The sequence below is a fragment of the Pristiophorus japonicus genome, chromosome 12 (genome assembly GCF_044704955.1).
Source record: "Pristiophorus japonicus isolate sPriJap1 chromosome 12, sPriJap1.hap1, whole genome shotgun sequence".
Classification (NCBI taxonomy): domain Eukaryota; kingdom Metazoa; phylum Chordata; class Chondrichthyes; family Pristiophoridae; genus Pristiophorus; species Pristiophorus japonicus.
In genome coordinates, this window is record NC_091988.1 from 206490250 (window position 1) to 206509955 (window position 19706).

General features: G+C 46.8%; 1 protein-coding gene and 1 long non-coding RNA gene across 4 annotated transcripts in view; one reads left to right on the forward strand and one right to left on the reverse strand.

Moving 5' to 3' along the window:
- mmp24 (matrix metallopeptidase 24) overlaps positions 1-19706 on the reverse strand; it is a 188564-nt gene that overhangs the window by 161042 nt on the left and 7816 nt on the right. Inside the window, exon 1 of one of the 3 annotated variants that reach the window (XM_070896504.1) lies at positions 1236-1266. The exons of the other annotated variants lie outside the window; for them this stretch is intronic. The gene's annotated coding sequence lies outside the window, so the exon portion shown is untranslated. Of the gene's footprint in view, positions 1-1235; positions 1267-19706 lie in introns of those variants that run through there. 3 annotated transcript variants of the gene reach the window in all.
- Positions 1495-18759, forward strand: LOC139277686 (uncharacterized). Its single transcript, XR_011596129.1, has 3 exons — positions 1495-1622; positions 9114-9331; positions 18590-18759. It is a non-coding gene; the product is annotated as an uncharacterized lncRNA (long non-coding RNA).

The window sequence follows — 19706 nt, forward strand, 5'->3', positions numbered from 1 at the left end:
TCAGTCATTGAACGTTGGCAAATGGTATGTTGGCCTTCATAGCTAGGGGATTTGAGTATAGGGGCAGGGAGGTCTTACTACAGTTGTACAGGGCCTTGGTGAGGCCTCACCTGGAATATTGTGTTCAGTTTGGTCTCCTAATCTGAGGAAGGACGTTCTTGCTATTGAGGGAGTGCAGTGAAGGTTCACCAGACTGATTCCCGGAATGGCTGGGCTGACAAATGAGGAGAGATTGGATCGACTGGGCCTGTATTCACTGGAGTTCAAAAGAATGAGAGGGGATCTCATAGAAACACACAAAATTCTGATGGGACTGGACAGGTTAGATGCGGGAAGAATGTTCCCGATGTTGGGGAAGTCCAGAACCAGGGGTCACAGTCTTAGGATAAGGGGTAAGCCATTTAGGACTGAGATGAGGAGAAACTTCTTCACTCAGAGAGTTGTTAACCTGTGGAATTCACTACTGCAAAGAGTTGTTGATGCCAGTTCGTTGGATATATTAAAGAGGGAGTTAGATATGGCCCTTACGGCTAAAGGGATCAAGGGGTATGGAGAGAAAGCAGGAAAGGGGTACTGAAGGAATGATCAGCCATGATCTTATTGAATGGTGGTGCAGGCTCGAAGGGCCGAATGGCCTACTCCTGCACCTATTTTCTATGTTTCAGGTGTGGGGGGCTGGGATAACACATACTGTATATTCATTATACACACACACAGCGTGGCTGTACTGCAGGGCATTTAGTTTAACAGCACAGTGCGTTACAGACCTTCATGCAGTGTCCCCGGTCTCTATTTATATCTAGCCCTATTGTAGAAAACCATTTTGTTTAGTTTGACCAGTCCAATGCAGGTGTTTTCTTATGGATTTGGCTCCTGGCTGCTGGTTCAGTGTTTTTCGTCACGTTTCCCGGCGTTTCCCCTCACGTTTCCCGCTGTTTTCCTCTCTCACTTATCCGTGTTTTTCCCCCTCACGTTTCCCGCTTTTCCCGGTGTTTTCCCTCATGTTTCCCGCTTTACCCGGCGTTTCCCCTCACGTGTCCCGGTGTTTTCCCTCACGTTTCCCGCTTTTCCCGGTGTTTTCCCTCACGTTTCCCGGTGTTTTTCCTCACGTTTCCCGCTTTTTTCCCTCACGTTTCTCGGTGTTTTCCCTCACGGTTCCCGGCGTTTCCCGCTTTTCCCGGTGTTTTCCCTCACGTTTCCCGGCGTTTCCCGCTTTCCCCGGTGTTTTCCCTCACGTTTCCCGGTGTTTTCCCTCACGTTTCCCGCTTTCCCCGGTGTTTTCCCTCACGTTTCCCGGTGTTTTCCCTCACGTTTCCCGCTTTTCCCCTCACGTTTCCCACTCTTGTCGTGGACCGTTATTTTGACCCCGCCCCTTTCCCACCCCATGTGACCGACCTGGGCCAATCCCCTTGCCAGGACTCGGCGCGAGTAATTTAAAGTGACGGGAGGTCGGGAGCGCTGCGGGTTTGCTTCAGCTTCCAGTGCAATCTGCTGCCCCGGTTAGCCCGGCTCTGGGCTGACATTTCCCGAGCCGCTCCCAGCGGGAGCCCGGAGTCATCCGGTGCAAAGTCCCTGCGGTTTCAGGACGGACACACACCGGCTCCCGGCATCTTCACAGCTGGGTGAGTGCGAGAGCGAGCGGTGTATAAACAGAGACGGGACTCGGGTGTGGGGGGCTGGGATAACACATACTGTATATTCATTATATACACACATATAGCGTGGCTGTACTGCAGGGCATTTAGTTTAACAGCACAGTGCGTTACAGACCTTCATGCAGTGTCCCCGGTCTCTATTTATATCTAGCCCTATTATAGAAAACCATTTGTTTAGTTTGACCAGTCCAATGCAGGTGTTTTCTTATGGATTTGGCTCCTGGTTCAGTGTTTCTGCTGCCTGTGTTCACAGTCTCATTTCTACGTAATAGCCAAATTCAGCTCACTATTAAAGTTAAGCGGGGAGTTATTTAACACATATATCATTATTATTTCTTTATTTGCTTGTGGGATGTGGGCATCACTGCCATGACCAGCATTTATTGCCCATCCCTTAAATGCCCTCGAGAAGGTGGTGGTGAGCCGCCTCCTTGAACCGCTACAGTCTGTGTGGTGAAGGTGCTCCCACAGTGCTGTTGGGGTGGGAGTTCCAGGATTTTGACCCAGCAACGATGAACGAACGGCGACATACGGGTACAGCGTCGAGAATTCGGGACCGAGGCCGCTACGGATTCTGTGTATTTATGAACTTCGGAACATCTTTATGATGTCCCAAATCCAGAAACCCCCAAGCCCAGGTTCGTGTACTTCCGAACTTCGGAACGTCTTTCCAACATCCCGAGTCCTGAAACGCCTGGGCCAAGGTAGGTGTGGGGTGGTGGGTCGGCCCGCCCAAGGCAGATGAGAGGTCAGAGGCGGGGGAGATGTCGGCAGGGGTCCGTATTCTGGAACGTTTTCCGAATTCTGGACGACCCTGCCACGGTTCGTTCCGGAACTCTGGGCTCTCGATGCTATACCTGTACTTCCAAGTCAGGATGATGTGTGACTTGGAGGGGAACTTGCAGGTGATGGTGTTCCTACGTGCCTGCTGCCCTTGTCCTTCTAGGTGGGTTTGGGAGTTGCTGCCGAAGAAGCCATGGCAAGTTGCTGCAGTGTATCTTGTAGATGGTACACACTGCAGCCATGGTGTGCCAGTGGTGGAGGGAGTGAATGTTGAAGATGGTGGATGGGGTGCCGATCAAATGGGCTGCTTTGTGGTGTTGAGCAGCTTCAGTGTTGTTGGAGCTGCACTCATCCACACAAGTGGAGAGTATTCCATCACACTCCTGACTTGTGCCTTTTAGTTAGTGGAACGTCTTTTGATGGTGGGATATTTGGTGATGGTAATGCCGTTGAATGTCATGGGGCGGTGGTTAGACTCACTTGTTGGAGATAGTCATTGCCTGGCACTTGTGTGGTGTGAATGTTACTTGCTACTTATTAGCCCAAGCCTGAATGTCGTCCAGGTCTGGCTACATGTGGGCATGGACTGCTTTATTATCTGAGGAGCTGCAAGTGGCACTGAACACTGCAGTCATCCGCGAACATTCCCACTTCTGACATGATGGAGGGAAGGGCATTGATGAAGCAGCTGAAGATGGTTGGGTTAGGGTTTGGCCTACGCCACTGCCCTGAGGAACTCCTACAGTGATGTCCTGGTGTTGTGATGATTGACTTCCAACCACCACAACCATCTTCCTTTGAGCTAGGTATGACTCCAGCCAGCGGAGATTTTTCCCCTGATTCCCATTGACTTCAGTTTTACTAGGGCTAGTTCCAGATTTTCACTACCCTGTGTGTGAAGAAATGCTTCCTGATTTAATTTCTCCGTATCTACTCTACCAAATCCCTTAATCATTTTAAATGCATTAATTAGTTCACTCCCGCAACTGTTTAAACTCTAGGGAATACAAGCCAAGTTTATACAAACCAGTCTTCATAATATAACCATTTTAGCCCTGGTATAATTCTCGTGAACCTGTGCTGCACTCCCTCCTAGGCCAATAAAGCCTTCCTGTGGTGCGGTGCCCAAAACCGAACGCAGCACTCTAGATGGGGTATGACCAGAGCTGTGTGCAACTGAAGCATCAGTTCCTCATTTTTGGTTTCCAGCCCCACTTCAGATAAAGGCTAACATTCCATTATCCTTTTTGTACCTGTCCACGAGCCTTTAGTGCCGGGTGTACTTGGACACCTCAATCCCATTGCTCCTCCACAGTTCCTCATCTCGCACAATTAGGAAAATATTCAAATTTTTCTTTCTTGGATGCAAAGTGGATGATCTATCACTTTCCCACATTGAACTCCATCTGCCACAGTTTTGCCCACTCGCTCAATCCGGCTGTGTCCCTTTGTAACTTCATGTTCCCATCCACATAACTCATTGTGCCTCCTGTCTCCTGAAAACTCTATTCCTTCATCCATGTCATTTATATGGTGAAAATCTGACTTGCAGAATTTTTTCCTGCCAAACTTCAGGAAGGACTTGTGCCTTGTAGATGGTGGAAAGGCTTTGGAGAGTCAAGAAGTGAGTCACTTGCAGCAGAATACCCAGTTTCTAACCTGTTCTTGTAGCCACAGTATTTATGTGGCTGGTCCAATTAAGTAGCTGGTCGGTGACCCCCAGGATGTTAATGGTGGAGGATTCGACAGTGGTAATGCCATTGAATGTCATGGGGAGGTGGTTAGACTCTCTTGTGTGGTGGCATGAACATTACCAGCCCAAGCCTGAATGTTGTCCAGGTCTGGCTCTGTGAGCTTTCATGCACCTAAACTGTTCTCTGAACTATCAGCCAATTTGTTTGTGCTTCTAGCTGAAATTTCCTGTAGGCTGAGAGTGCTGCATCAAGAGTGATTATTACTGATTTTGGTTTTAAACAAATCTATTTTTGGCGAAAGTCATTCTTTAAAAATAGACACAGCTCTCTTATGGTTAATCAGGTTTCACCTCAGTGGCACCAGCTGATCAGGGAGATGGTAAGAGTGACATTGCTGGTGTTGACAGCTCTGGTTCAGATTACCTCACCAATTGAGAGAGCAAAGCTCACGTGTTTAACAAACACACTCTTGAGCTTGGAGTTTCTAGGCTCAGTCACTCCCCGTTATCCATTATTTATTTAAAAAAATCTGATGAGTGTTCATACCTGAGGTCACAGCTAGCGGCTGAGGCAATGCGTTATTTTTAGCATGTTACAGGTTTGCGAGGATAGCTGAGGTCAGTACCATACGAGCAGCGTAAGACCTGGTTTGTTGTGCAGATTTCTGCCTATCCCCTGCGCACCTCAGGGTTGGCGGACAATTCCATGGGCATTGATCATCATTAATACCCCCAATATTATAGAATTATAGGCTCTTGCAGCACAGAAGGAGGCCATTCAGCCCATGGTGCCTGTGCTGGCTCTTTGAAAGATCGATCCAATTAGTCCCACTCCACTGCTCATTCCCCATAGCCCTGCACATTTTTCCTTAAATCTGGAGTGACAGGCGGTCAGTAATATGTTACACTCGCGTCTGAAGGTACAGCACCTCCTCCAATCCATCCATCCATCATAGCAACAGCAGGTGGCCATTGAGTCCCTCAAACCTGTTCCACCATTCAATTAGATCATGGCTGATCTGTAACTTAACTCTATTGACCCTCCTTGGTTCTGTAACCCTTAATATCCTTGTCTAACAAAAATTTATCAACCTCAGTTTTGAAAGCTTCAATTGACCCCCAGCCTCAACAGCTTTCTGTGGAAGGGGGGGGGAAGAGAGAAAGAGAAAGAGTTCCAGATTTACACCACCCCTTGTGTGTAGAAGTGCTTTCTGACATAACCCCTGAATGGCCTAGCTCTAATTTTAAGGCTAGACGCCTTTTGTGGACTCCTCCACCAGAGGGAATAGTTTCTCTGTATCAACCCTATTGAATCCTTTAATCATCTTAAATATCTCAATTAGATCATCCCTTAATCTTCTAAAACTAGTCTATGCAACCTGTCCTCATAGTATGGCTAAAAGCATTAAATTATCATTTTGGTGAATCTGCACTGCATCCCCTCCAAGACCAATATATCCATCCTGTGGTACGGGCTGCAGAACTGAATGCACCGGGAATAGTAACATAGTAGTTATGTTACTAGTAATCCAGAGACCTGAACTAATGATCCGGAGACATGAGTTCAAATCCCACCATGGCACCTGTGGAATTCATTAAATAAATCTGTGGTTTAAAAAAAATACTAGCATCAGTAATGGTGACCCTGAAGCTACCGGATTGTCATTAAAAACCCATCTGGTTCACTAATGTCCTTCAGGGAAGGAAATCTGCTGTCCTTACCTGGTCTGGCTTATATGTGACTCCAGACCCACAGCCATGTGGTTGACTCTTAACTGCCCTCTGAAATGGTCTAGCAAGCCACTCAGTTGTACCAAACCGCTACAAAAGAACAGTGGTTCAAGAAGGGCTACGGACCTAGTGCTGGAAGGTGGGATTAGGCTGGGTAGCTTTTTTTCGACCGGCACCAACACAATGGGCTGAATGGCCTCCTTCTGTGTCGTAATTTTTCTATGATTCTAAGAGCAGGTCAGAGGTTGGGTATTCTGCAGTGAGTTTCTCGCCTCCTGACTCCCCAAAACCTTTCCACCATCTACAAGACACAAGTCAGGAGCGTGATGGAATACTTTCCACTTGCCTGAATGAGTGCAGCTCCAACAACACTCAAGAAGCTTGACACCATCCAGGACAAAGCAGCCGCTTGATTGGCACCCCATCAACAACACCATCACCAACTATAACTTGTATTTATACAACGCCTTTTAAAGTAGTAAAACTTCCCAAGGCGCTTGATAGGAGCTTTATAAGATAAAATTTGACACCGAGCCTCTTAAGGAGCTATTAGGGTAGATTGGTCAAAGATGTTGGTCATAAGGAGCGTCCTGTAGGATGAAAGAGAGGCGGAGAGGTTTAGGGAGGGAATTCTAGAGGTTGGGGCTTTGGCAGCTGAAACATAGAAACATAGAAAATAGGTGCAGGAGTAGGCCATTCAGCCCTTCTAGCCTGCACCACCATTCAATGAGTTCATGGCTGAACATGCAACTTCAGTACCCCCTTCCTGCTTTCTTGCCATACCCCTTGATTCCCCCTAGTAGTAAGGACTTCATCTAACTCCCTTTTGAATATATTTAGTGAATTGGCCTCAACAACTTTCTGTGGTAGAGAATTCCACAGGTTCACCACTCTCTGGGTGAAGAAGTTTCTCCTCATCTCGGGCTTAAATGGCTTACCCCTTATCCTTAGACTGTGACCCTTGGTTCTGGACTTCCCCAACATTGGGAACATTCTTCCTGCATCTAACCTGTCTAAACCCGTCAGAATTTTAAACGTTTCTATGAGGTCCCCTCTCATTCTTCTGAACTCCAGTGAATACAAGCCCAGTTGATCCAGTCTTTCTTGATATGTCAGTCCCACCATCCCGGGAATCAGTCTGGTGAATCTTCGCTGCACTCCCTCAATAGCAAGAATGTCCTTCCTCAAGTTAGGTGAAGGCACGGCCACCAATGGTCCAGAATCAGAGGAGCGCAGATATCTTGGAGGGTTGTGGAATTAGAGATAAGGAGGGGGCGAGACCATGGAGGGATTTGAAAATGAGGATGAGAATTTTTTTAAATCGAGGTGTTGCTTAATCGGAAGCAAATCTAGATCAGCGAGCACAGGGGTGATGGTTGAACAGGACTTGGTGCGAGTTAGGACACTGGGAGTAGAATTTTGGATGACCTCAAGTTGACGCAGGGTAGAACGTGGGAGGCCGGTCAGGAGAGCATTGCAACAGTCAAGTCTAGAGGTAACAAAGGTTTGGATGAGGGTTTCAGCAGCAGGTGACCTGCGACAGGGACAGAGTCGGGCGATGTTCTGGAGGTGGAAATATACCGTCTTAGTGATGGTGTGGATATGTGGTCGTAAGCTAATTTTGGGGTCAAATATGACACCAAGGTTGCGAACAGTCTGGTTCAGCCTCGGACAGATGTTAGGAAGACGGATGGAGTCGGTAGTTAGGAAACAGAGTTTATGGCGGGCATCAAAGACAATGGCTTTGGTCTTCCTAATATATAGTTGGAGGAAATTTCTGCTCATCCAGTACTAGATGTCGGAAAAGCAGTCTGACAATTTAGTGATGGGGCAGGGGTCGAGAAAAGTGGTGGTGAGGTAAAGCTGGATGTCATCACTGTACATGTGGAAACTGATGCTGTGTTTTCAGACACCATCCAGGACAAAGCAGCCCGCTTGATCGACACCCCATCCACCACCTTAAACATTCACTCCCTCAGTCACCAACGTACCATGGCTGCAGTGTGTACCATCGACAAGATGCACTGCAGCAACTCGCCAAGGCTTTTTGCCAGCACTTCCCAAACTCGTGACCTCTACCACCTAGAAGGACAAGGGCAGGAGGCGCATGGGAACACCACCACCTCCACGTTCCCCTCCCAAGTCACACACCATCCTGACTTGGAAGTATATCGCCGTTCCTTCACTGTCGCTGGGTCAAAATCCTGGAGCTCCCTCCCTAACAGCACTGTGGGAGTACCTTCACCACACGGACTGCAGCGGTTCAAGAAGGCGACTTACCACCATCTTCTCAAGGACAATTATGGATGGGCAATACATGCTGGCCTTGCCAGCGATGCCCACATCCCATGAATGAATTAAAAAAAAACTCGGTCCCTTCAACTAGCTCATTAATATAGATTATAAATAGCTGAGGCCCCAGTACTGATCCTTGCAGCACCCTACTAGTTACAGCCTGCCAACCTAAAAAAGACCCGTTTATCCCTACTCTGTTTTCTGTCCGTTAACCAATCCTCTATCCATGCTAATATGTTCCCTCTACTCCCACGAGCTCTTATTTTGGGTAATAACCTTTTATGTGGCACCTTATCAAATGCTTTTTGGAAATCCAAATATACTACATCCACTGGTTCCCCTTTATCTACCCTGCCATTTACATCCTCAAATAACTTTACTAAATTTGTCAAACACTATTTCCCTTTCATAAAACCATGTTGACTCTATCTAATCATGTGATGATTTTGTAAATGCCCTGATAACACTTCCTTAACAATGGATTCTAGTATTTTTCCTATGACTGATGTCAGGCTAACTGGCCTGTAGTTATGTTTTCTCTCTCCCTCCTTTCTTGAACAGCGGTATTACATTTGCTACCTTCTAATCCGCTGGGACCGTTCTAGAATCTAGGGAATTTTGGAAGATCAAAACCAATGCATCCACTATATCTGTATTAACCTCTTTTAGAACCCGAGGATGTAGGCTGTTGGGTCCATCGGATTTGTCTGCTTTTAGTCCTATTAGTTTCTCCAATACTTTTTCTCTACCTTTTTAATTACGTTGTTCCTCACCCTCATTAGACCCTTGATTCCCCATCATTTTTGGTATGCTTTTTGTGTCTTCTACTGTGAAGACAAACTATTTGTTTTAACGTTTCTGCCATTTCCTTATTCCCCATAATAATTTCTCCTGTCTCAGCCTCTAAAGGACCAATGTTTACTTTTGCTACTCGCTTCCTTTCTACATACTTGTAGGCTGTGGCCCCCGGCCTGCGAGCACCATCGGAGCAGGCCGGGAGCGGAAGGAGCAGTGTGGCGGCCTAGCCCAGCAGGCTGAGTGGCCCCCAGCCTGCGAGCACCATCGGAGCAGGCCGGAAGCGGAAGGAGCAGCGTGGCGGCATACCACTCCAGGGAGCAGCACGTGCTGGAACAGGAGAGCAACGGCAGCGAAGAGTGATGTCATCAAGGTCCAGGTCGGTGATTGGAGTGTGGGCAGGTACTGCAGGAGCGGCAAGGTCAGGGCGGAGGAGCGGCGAGAGTTCATAGAGGGATGTGATTGGGACCCAGGAGAGGCGAGGGCCAAGGGGCAGCACGGGCCAGCCCACACTACAACATGTGTGCGCACTAGGTCCGTGCAGCAGAGCAGGTCTCCAGTCGTCTTGGTTAATCCTATGTGGTGGCTGGTGTGCAACAGTTACCACACATTAAAAAAATCCAAGCAGAGGCATCTTCCACCCTTCAAGATTGAGTTCAGACCTGGAATTTTAGGTCCATCATTGAAACACCTGTGAACTTTTTGACATGGAAGCAAGTCATCCTCGATTTGAGGGACTGCCTATGATGGGGGGGGGGGGCGCGGGGGGGGGGGACATATTTGTAGAAGCTCTTACAATCTGTATTCCACCACAATAACATGTAATCTCATGGCCTAGCATATCCCTCACTCTACCATCACCATCAAACCAAGCGATCAACCCTGGTTCAATGAGGTGTGTAGAGGAGCATGCCAAGGAACAGCACCAGGCATACTTGAAAATGAAGTGCCAACCTAGTGAAGCTACAACACAGGACTTCATGCATACTAAACAGCAGAAGCAGCATGCTATAGACAGAGCCAAGCGATCCCACAACCAACAGGTCAGCTCAAAGCTCTAATCCTGCTACATCCAGTCGAGAATGGTGGAGGACAATCCAGTAACTAACTGGAGGAGGTGGCGGCGGCTGCATGAACATCCCTATCCTAAATGATGGAGGATCCCAGCATGTAAGTGTAAAAGGCAAAGCTGAAGCGTTCGCAACCATCTTTCAGTTAGAAGTGCCGAGTGGATGATCCATCTCGGCCTACTCCTGAAATCCCTGCCAACACAGATGCCAGTCTTCAGCCAATTCGATTTACTCCACGTGATATCAAGAAATGGCTGAGTGCTTGGATGCAGAAAAGGCTATGGACCCTGACAACATTCTGGCTGTACTGATGAAGACTGGTGTATTAGAAATCGCATCCATCTCTATCCAAGATGTTCCAGTACATCTACAACATTGGTATGTTTCACAAGTTTTTTGAGGTTGTAACTAGTAGAATAGATAAGGGGGAACCAGTGCATGTGGTGTATTTGGATTTTCAGAAGGCTTTCGATAAGGTGCTTGTACACCAGTCATTGAAAGCAAACATGCAGGTGCAGCAAGCAGTTAGGAAAGCAAATGGTATGTTGGCCTTCATTGCAAGAGGATTTGAGTACAGGAGCAAGGATGTCCTACTACAGTTATACACCTGGAATATTGTGGTCTCCGTACCTAAGAAAGGATATACTTGCCATAGAGGGAGTTCAGCAAAGGTTCACCAGACTGATTTCTGGGATGGCAGGACTATCGTATGAGGAGAGATTGGATCGACTCGGCCTGTATTCATTAGAGTTTAGAAGAACGAGAGGGGATCTCATTGAAACGTATAAAATTCTGACTAGGTTGGATAGACTGGATGCGGGGAGGATGTTTCCCCGGGCTGGGAAGTCTAGAACAAGAGGTCACAATCTCAGGATACGGGGTAGGAAATTTAGGGCCGAGATGAGGAGAAATTTTTCACTCTGAGGGTGGTGAACCTGTGGAATTCTCTACCACAGAAGGCTGAATATATTTAAGAGGGAGATAGATAGATTTCTAGACACAAAAGACATCAAGGGGTATGGGGGAAAAGCAGGAATATGGTGTTGAGATAGAGGATCAGCCATGAACATATTGAATGCTGGGCAGACTCGAAAGGCCGAATGGCCTACTATTGCTCCTATTTTCTATGTTTCTATGTGCCACACAAAACGTTATTAAACAAAATTAGAGCTTATGGGATTGGGGGTAATATATTAGCATGGATTAAGGATCGGTTAATGGACAGAAAAGAGAGCAGGAATAAACGGGTTATTTTCAGGTTGGCAGGCCGTAACTAGTGGGATGCCGCAAGGATCGGAGCTTGGGCCCCAGCTATTCACAATCTACATCAATGATTTGGATGAGGGGACCAAATGTAATATATCCAAGTTTGTTGATTGTACAAAGCTGGGTGGCAATGTAAGTTGTGAGGAGGATGCAAAGAGGCTTCAAGGGGATATAGTCAGACTAAATGAGTAGGCAAGAATAGGGCAAATGGAATATAAAGCACAGAAATGTAAAGTTATCCATTTTGGTAGGAAAAATAGAAAAGCAGAGTATTTTTTAAAAGGAGAGATATTGGGAAATGTTAGTGTTCAGAGGGACCTGTGTGTCCTTGTACACGAATCACAATGTTAACATGCAGGAACAGCAAGGAATTAAGAAAGCAAATGGTATGTGCTGGCCTTTATTACAAGAGGATTTGAGTATAAGAGTAAAGACGTCTTACTGCAATGATATAGGACCCTGGTGAAACCACATGTGGATTATTGTGTACAGTTTTAATCTCCTTACCTAAGGAAGGATATACTTGCCATAGAGGGAGTGCAACTAAGTTTCACCAAACTGATTCCTGGGATGTGGGGTATTGTCCTATGAGGAAAGACTGAGTAGACTAGGCCTATATTCTCTAGATTTTAGAAGAATTTGAGGTGATCTCATTGAAACATACACAATGCTTACAGGGCTTGACAGGGTAGATGCAGGGAGGATGTTTCCTCTGGCTGGGAAGTCTAGAACCAGGGTTCACAGACTGAGAATAAGGGGTTGGCCATTTAAGACTGAGATGAGAAATTTCTTCACTTAGAGGGTTGTGAATCTTTGGAATTCTCTACCCCAGAGAGCTGTGGAAGCTCAGTCATTGAGTATATTCAGGACAATGATCGATAGATTTTTGGATATTAAAGGAATCGAGGGATATGAGGATAGTGCAGGAAAGTGGAGTTGAGGTAGAAGATTAGCCATGATATTGAATGCTGGAGCAGGCTCGAGGGGCTGAATGGCCTCCTCCTGCTCATAATTCTTGTGTTCTTATCTACCCGACAAAATGGAAAATTGCCCAGGTATGTACTGTCCACAAAAAGCAGGACATATTCAATCCGACCATTTATCATCCCATTAGCCTATGCAATCATCAGTGAAGTGATGGGAAGTGTCGTCAACAGTATTATCAAGTGGCATGTACTCAGCAATAACCTGTTCAGTTTGGGTTCCACCAGGATCATTTGGCGCCAGACCACATTACAGCTTTGGTTCAAACATGGACAAAAGAGGTGAATTCTAGGTGAGGAGAGAATGACTACCCTTGATATCAAGGCAGTATTTGACAGAGGGTGGCATCAAGGAGCACTAGTAAAATTGAAGTCAATGAGAATCGGGGAATACTCTCCATTGGCTGGATTCATATGTAGCAGAAAGGAAGATGGTTGTGATTATTGGAGGCCAATCATCTCAGCCCCACATAGCTGCAAGAGTTCCTCAGGACAGTGTCCTAGGCCCAACCATCTTTAGCTGCTTCATCAATAATCTAACCTCCAACACAAGGTTAAAAGTGGGAATGTTCGCTGCTGATTGCAGTGTTCAGCTCCATTCACAACTCCTCAGATAATGAAGCAGTCCATGCCCGCATGCAGCAAGACCTGGACAACATCCAAGCTTGGGCCGCTAAGTGGCAAGTAACATTCATGTCACACAAGTGCTAGGCAATTATTATCTCCAATAAGAGAGAGTATAACTACCTCCACTCAACATTAAATGGCATTACTATCACTGATTCCCCCAGCATCAACATCCTGGGAGGGGAGGGGGGGTCACCATTGACCAGAAACTTGTTGGACCAACCACATAAATACTGTGGCTACAAGAACATTCCAGAGACTGGGAATTCTGGAGCGAGTGAATCATCTCCTGACCAATTTTCCCTTTAAGCTGTGCATTCATAGAATCATAGAATAGAAATTTACAGCACAGAGGGAGGCCATTTCGGCCCATTGTGTCCGCGCCGGCCAACAAAGCGCTATTCAGCCTAATCCCACTTTCCAGCTCTTGGTCCGTAGCCTTGTAGGTTACCGTACTTCAAGTGCATATCCAAGTACTTCTTTTCGCACTGCGCTCTGGACTTCCCGCGCAGCCGGCTCTTCATTGGGAAAAACAGTGCATGCATGGTATTTTGAATGGGCTACGCAGACCCTTAAATTTGTTTTGGATGCGTGGCCCCTTTAACGAGAACATTGCTTCGGACTCTTTAAAGCCTTTCTACCACCTACAAGGCACAAGTCAGGAGTGTGATGGAATACTCTAATTGGCTGGATGAGTGCAAGCTCAAACAACACAAGAAGCTCGACACGATCCAGGACAAAGCAGCCTGTTTGATTGGCACTCCATTTACCACCTTAAACATTCACTCCCTCCACCACTGGCACACTGGCTGCAGTGTGTACCATCTACAAGATCCACTGCAGCAACTTACTAAGGCTTCTTCAACAGCACCTGCCAAACCCGCGACTTCCACCATCTAGGACAAGTTCAGCAGACGCATGGGAACACCACCACCTCCAAGTTCCCGTCCAAATCACACACCATTCTGACTTGGAAATATATCGGCGTTCCTTCATCATTGCTGAGTCAAAATGCTGGAACTCTCTCCCAAACAGCACTGTGGGAGCACCTTCACCACACGGACTGCAGCGGTTCAAGGCAGCTCATTACCACCTTCGCGAGGGCAACTAGGGATTGCTAGCGATGTCCACATCCCATGAATGAATGAATTTAAAAAAAATTAGTCATTGAACCAGCTGAGCACTGCCAGCATTTAGTAGCCACATCCCCAGTAACAGGAGAGGTAGAAGTGGAATTGGAAGTGCCCAGCCCTGACCTCCTAGTCCTCCTCTGCCACCGCCCCTCAGCTGGGTAAAGCAGGTGATAGTGAGACACACACACACACACACACACACACACACACACACCAGGCCTACAGTCTGCTCCTGAGCTGTGTTCAGTCAGCGAATCTCAGCTGGGGCAACAGAAGAGGTTCTACAATTAGTCCAGCATGTATTAACTATGTGGGGAGAAATCAACCAGAGTTCTCACTGCTAATCACTATTCACCATCTGGGTCAGAATAGTTCCCTTGATCAGCACCCCTACCCCAGGGGTCAATCGCCACTCATTCCACCTCCGGTGCATCATGGCTGCAGTGTGTACTATCTGCAGGATGCACTGCAGCAACTCACCAAGGTTACTTCAACTGCACCTCAAACCCATGACCTCCACCACCTAGAAAGGCAAGAGCAGCAATGTCATAGGAACATTATCACCTCCAAGTAACACACCTTCCTGACTTGGAAATGTATTGCTGTTCCTTCACAGTCACTGGATCAATATCCTGGAATTATTGACACAATCCCATCACCACAGGGTCTGCACAGGCGCAAAGTGAAGGCCCACCACCACCTTCAAGGGATGGGCAATAATTGGGATCTTGTCAACATCGCCCACACCCTGGGAACAAACATGAAATAATGAGTGACTATTACAGGAGGGAAGAGATGAATATTAGGTCAGACTCCAGAATGATGATCAGGCCACGGAAATTGGCCTCAGCTTAAACTCCCCGTATAGGCCAACAGGGTGGCAGAGGGACCGGTCTGAGGGGGGAAAGGGAGTTACGTCCTCTGGCCCAGTACACTCGCAAGATTGGTCTTCGGGAGAGAAAGGAAGAAAAGTGGCAGAAAAAAAAATTATAAAAAGGTTGCGTTTGCTTGCAGGTTTTACGTAAGGCAGAAGCAGGGGTCTGAATAAACTGTATCTGGGCCCTGCGTGTCTGGGGCCAGGCCCTGCTGGACAGCGTGTGCTGAGTGAGGATCGAGCAGGTGGCCTGTCACTTTCTGTCAGACTGGGATGGTGTGGTCAATGTGCTGGACACCAGAGAGGAAAACACTGGGCGTGAGATTGATCATTCTGATTTGATACTGATTATTTGGTTGCCTGGGATTAGATGGAACATCACGGGGGCCGGAATGGGTGTGCGCACACACTGTCCAGCAGGACTAGGACCCGGCACACACACGCAGATTTATTGCTTCCAGGAGATTTTATGGAGGCAGAGGGCATGGCTGAGGTACTAAATTAGTACTTTGCATCTGACTTCACCAAAGAGGAGGATGCTGCCAATGTCACAGTAAAGGAGGAGGCAATGATGACAGCTTTATTTTAGGAACTGGAGGCGCTTTTAAGGTGATTGGAGCGTGGGCAGGTACAGCAGGAGCGGTGAGGTCGGGGCGAAGGAGCAGCGAGCGATTGTAGAGCGACATGATCGGGGTTCAGGAGAGGCATGAAAGCCAGCACGTTAAAAGCAAATTGTGTTTGACCAACTTGATTGAGTTCTTTGATGAAGTAACAGAGAGGATTGATGAGGGTAGCGCAGTTGATGTTGTGTATGTGTAGTTTCAAAAAGGTGTTTGGCAAAGTACCACATAATAGACATGTTAGCAAAATTGAAGCCCAGGAGATTAAAGGATAGTGGTTGTGTGGATATGAAATTGGCGAAGGGACAGAAAGCAGAGATTAGTGTACAGCCAGCTGTTTTTCCAAACTGGCATGAAGTATAATGATGTTCCCCAGGGGTCGGTATTAGGACCAACGTTAACTGTATTTTTTTTTGTGCGGGGTTATTTCCATTGTAAAGCTGGTGAGCGGCTTGCGCGGGACCTCCAGACCACTACGTGGTCGCGCAGCTTAGTGGGAACGTTGATTAGGTCCACTGTTCTTTTTGATATTTATTAATAACCTGAAATTGGGTATACAGGGCATCATTTCAAAGTTTGCAGATGATACGAAACTCGGGAATGTAGTAAACAGTGAGAAGGATAGTAACAGACTTTAGGAGGACATAGACAGATTGGTGAAATGGGCAGGCACACAGCAGATAAAATTTAACACAAATGTGAAGTGAATCATTTTGGTAGGAAGAATTTTTGAGAGGCAATATAAACTAAAATGGTACAATTTTAAAGGGGATGCAGGAACAGAGACTTGGGGGTGTACATAAGAAATATGAGCAGGACCTTGAACCTGCTCCGCCATTTGATAAGATCATGGCTCATCTGATCATGGACTCAGCTCCACTTCCTTGCCCGCTCCCCACAACCCTTTTGTTGTGTATCTGTAAAGCATGCACTCCCATGTTCCGCCACCAGGGAACACATCCCCTGAAGTCCCAAGGGATCCCAGCATCCCTTGGGAGCACTGTATATAAGCCGGCCCCTAAGGCCTGTTCCTCACTCTGGAGTGTCTTAATAAAGACTGAGGTCACTGTTACTTTAACCTCCCTGTGTGCAGTCTCATCTGTGTTAGGAACATAAGAACATAAGAATTAGGAACAGGAGGAGGCCATCTAGCCCCTCGAGCCTGCTCCGCCATTCAAAAGATCAAGGCTGATCTGGCCGTGGACTCGGCTCCGCTTACCCGCCCGCTCCCCATAACCCTTAATTCCCTTATTGGTTAAAAATCTATCGATCTGTGATTTGAATACATTCAATGAGCTAGCCTCAACTACTTCCTTGGGCAGAGAATTCCACAGATTCACAACCCTCTGGGAGAAGAAATTCTTTCTCAACTCGGTTTTAAATTGGCTCCCCCGTATTTTGAGGTTGTGCCCCCGAGTTCTAGTCTCCCCGACCAGTGGAAACAACCTCTCTGCCTCTATCTTGTCTATCCCTTTCATTATTTTAAATGTTTTTATAAGATCACCCATCATCCTTCTGAACTCCAACGAGTAAAGACCCAGTCTACTCAATCTATCTTCATAAGGTAACCCCCTCATCTCCGGAATCAGCCTAGTGAATCGTCTCTGTACCCCCTCCAAGGCAAGTATATCCTTCCTTAAGTAAGGTGACCAAAACTGCACGCAGTACTCCAGGTGCGGCCTCACCAATACCCTTTACAGTTGCAGCAGGACCTCCCTGCTTTTGTACTCCATCCCTCTCGCAATGAAGGCCAACATGCCATTCGCTTTCCTGATTACTTGCTGCACCTGCAAACTAACTTTTTGGGATTCATGCACAAGGACCCCCGAGGTCCCTCTGCACCGCAGCATGTTGTAATTTCTCCCCATTCAAATAATATTCCCTTTTACTGTTTTTTTTCTCCCAAGGTGGATGAACTCACATTTTCCGACATTGTATTCCATCTGCCAAACCTTAGCCCATTCGCTTAACCTATCTAAATCTCTTTGCAGCCTCTCTGTGTCCTCTACACAACCCACTTTCCCACTAATCTTTGTGTCATCTGCAAATTTTGTTACACTACACTCTGTCCCCTCTTCCAGGTCATCTATGTATATTGTAAACACTTGTGGTCCCAGCGCCGATCCCTGTGGCACACCACTAACCACCGATTTCCAACCCGAAAAGGACCCATTTATCCCGACTCTCTGCTTTCTGTTAGCCAGCCAATTCTCTATCCATGCTAATACATTTCCTCTGACCTTATCTTCTGCAGTAACCTTTTGTGTGGCACCTTATCGAATGCCTTTTGGAAATCTAAATACACCACATCCATCGGTACACCTCTATCCACCATGCTCGTTATATCCTCAAAGAATTCCAGTAAATTAGTTAAACATGATTTCCCTTCATGAATCCATGCTGCGTCTGCTTGATTGCACTATTCCTATCTAGATGTCCCGCTATTTCTTCCTTAATGATAGTTTCAAGCATTTTCCCCACTACAGATGTTAAATTAACCGGCCTATAGTTACCTGCCTTTTGTCTGCCCCCTTTTTTTAAACAGAGGCGTTACATTAGCTGCTTTCCAATCCGCTGGTACCTCCCCAGAGTCCAGAGAATGTTGGTAGATTATAACGAATGCATTTGCTATAACTTCCGCCATCTCTTTTAATACTCTGGGATGCATTTCATCAGAACCAGGGAACTTGTTTACCTTGAGTCCCATTAGCCTGTCCAGCACTACCTCTCTAGTGATAGTGATTGTCTCAAGGTCCTCCCTTCCCACATTCCTGTGACCAACAATTTTTGGCATAGTTTTTGTGTCTTCCACTGTGAAGACCGAAGCAAAATAGTTGTTTAAGGTCTCAGCCGTTTCCACATTTCCCATTATTAAATCCCCCTTCTCATCTTCCAAGGGACCAACATTTACTTTAGTCACTCGCTTCCGTTTTATATAATCGGTAAAAGCTTTTACTATCTGTTTTTATGTTTTGCGCAAGTTTACTTTCGTAATCTATCTTTCCTTTCTTTATTGCTTTATAGTCATTCTTTGCTGTCGTTTAAAATTTTCCCAATCTTCCAGTTTCCCACTAACCTTGGCCACCTTATTGAACACAATAACTGGCGACGAGTATACGAATCCAACGCAAAGATGCAGAAAACTGTGGGCATCCTAGAGAAGTTCTCGGAGGGTGAGGACTGGGAAGCCTGTGTCGAACGGCTAGACCAGTACTTTGTAGCCAACGAGCTGGACGGAGAAGGAAGCGCTGCAAAAAGGAGAGCGGTCCTCCTCATGGTCTGTGGGGCACCAACCGACAGCCTCGAAGAATCTTCTGGCTCCAGTGAAACCCACAGATAAGTCATATGAGGAGCTGTTTACACTAGTTCGGGAGCATCTTAACCCGAGGGAGAGCGTGCTGATGACGAGGTATCAGTTCTACACGTGCCAGCGGTCTGAAGGTCAGGAAGTGGCGAGCTATGTTGCCGAGCTAAGACGACTTGCAGGACAATGTGAGTTTGATGACTACCTGGGGCAAATGCTCAGACTTTTTTGTACTGGGCATTGGCCACAAGACCATCCTACGAAAACTTTTGACTGCAGAGACACCGACCCTCAGTAAGGCCATTGCGATAGCACAGACGTTTATGTCCACCAGTGATAACACCAAACAAATCTCTCAGCACACAAGTGCTAGCAATGTTCATAAATTAACTGGAACTGTGTTTGCGAGCAGAAATGTATAGGGCAGAAACCACGAGTCTGCAACTGCCAGCAGGCCTCAGGTGACCCAGATGACTCAGAGTCCCCAACAAAGGATGAATGCAAGGCAATTCACACCTTGTTGGCATTGTGGAGGCTTCCATTCAGACTATTCATGCCGCTTCAAAGGGTATATTTGCAAGAGACGAGCTGCAAGCTCTGCAAAACCTGCTAACCACCACGTGGCAGAGGAAGATCGGTCCATGGTGGATCAAAGCAATTTCGAGCCTCAGAGAGAGGAGGCAGATGCTGAAGTACATGGGGTGCACACATTTTCGACGAAATGTCCACCTATAATGCTAAATGTAAAATTGAATGGCTTACCCGTAGCCATGGAACTGGACACTGGCACTAGCCAATCCATCATGAGTAAAAAGATGTTTGAGAGACTGTGGTGCAACAAGGCACTCAGACCAGCCCTGAGCCCCATGCACACGAA